The sequence below is a fragment of the Crocuta crocuta genome, unplaced genomic scaffold (genome assembly GCF_008692635.1).
Source record: "Crocuta crocuta isolate KB4526 unplaced genomic scaffold, BGI_CrCroc_1.0 scaffold59-1, whole genome shotgun sequence".
Classification (NCBI taxonomy): Eukaryota; Metazoa; Chordata; class Mammalia; order Carnivora; family Hyaenidae; genus Crocuta; species Crocuta crocuta.
In genome coordinates, this window is record NW_027551579.1 from 2,485,863 (window position 1) to 2,486,363 (window position 501).

Here is a 501-nt window from a genome sequence, read left to right on the forward strand (position 1 = left end):
TTAAAAGTTAGTCAAGGAGACTGGGGTGCCTGGTGGCTCAGTCATTTGAGCATCCAACTTCGGCTCAGGTCATAATCTCACAGTTTCTGAGTTCAAGCCCGGCGTCAGGCTCTGTGCTGACAGTTAGGAGCCTGTAGCCTGCTTCGGATTCTGTGTCTCCCTCTCTCTGTGCCCTTCCCCTGCTCTTGCTCTCTCTCTCTCTATCTCTCAAAATTAAATAAACATTAAAAAAATTTTTTAAGTTTATCACAGAGAAAATAGCTAGTAAAGGAGCCTGACAAAGTTCAGGAGAGAATCCGGAAAGACTTGAATGCATTGAGATTAAGGAAAAGGGAATCTGGTCAGTGATGGGAAAGGCCACTGTAACAGGTAGCAAGGTAAAGGTTTGTGAAAAGGGGCCATCAGTTAAGTGGTAGGAAGCAGAGGCCTTCATTTATGGAAAGTTAAACAATCCAGGGGAGATTTGAAGCCTAGTGGCAGGTTGCTGGGGAGGAGATACTA

At 45.1% G+C, this 501-nt stretch overlaps 1 protein-coding gene across 1 annotated transcript in view; it reads left to right on the top strand.

The window, feature by feature from the left end:
* The window catches only part of RYR2 (ryanodine receptor 2), a 674,490-nt gene that overhangs the window by 553,099 nt on the left and 120,890 nt on the right, over positions 1-501 (top strand). The gene's annotated exons all lie outside the window — the stretch shown is intronic.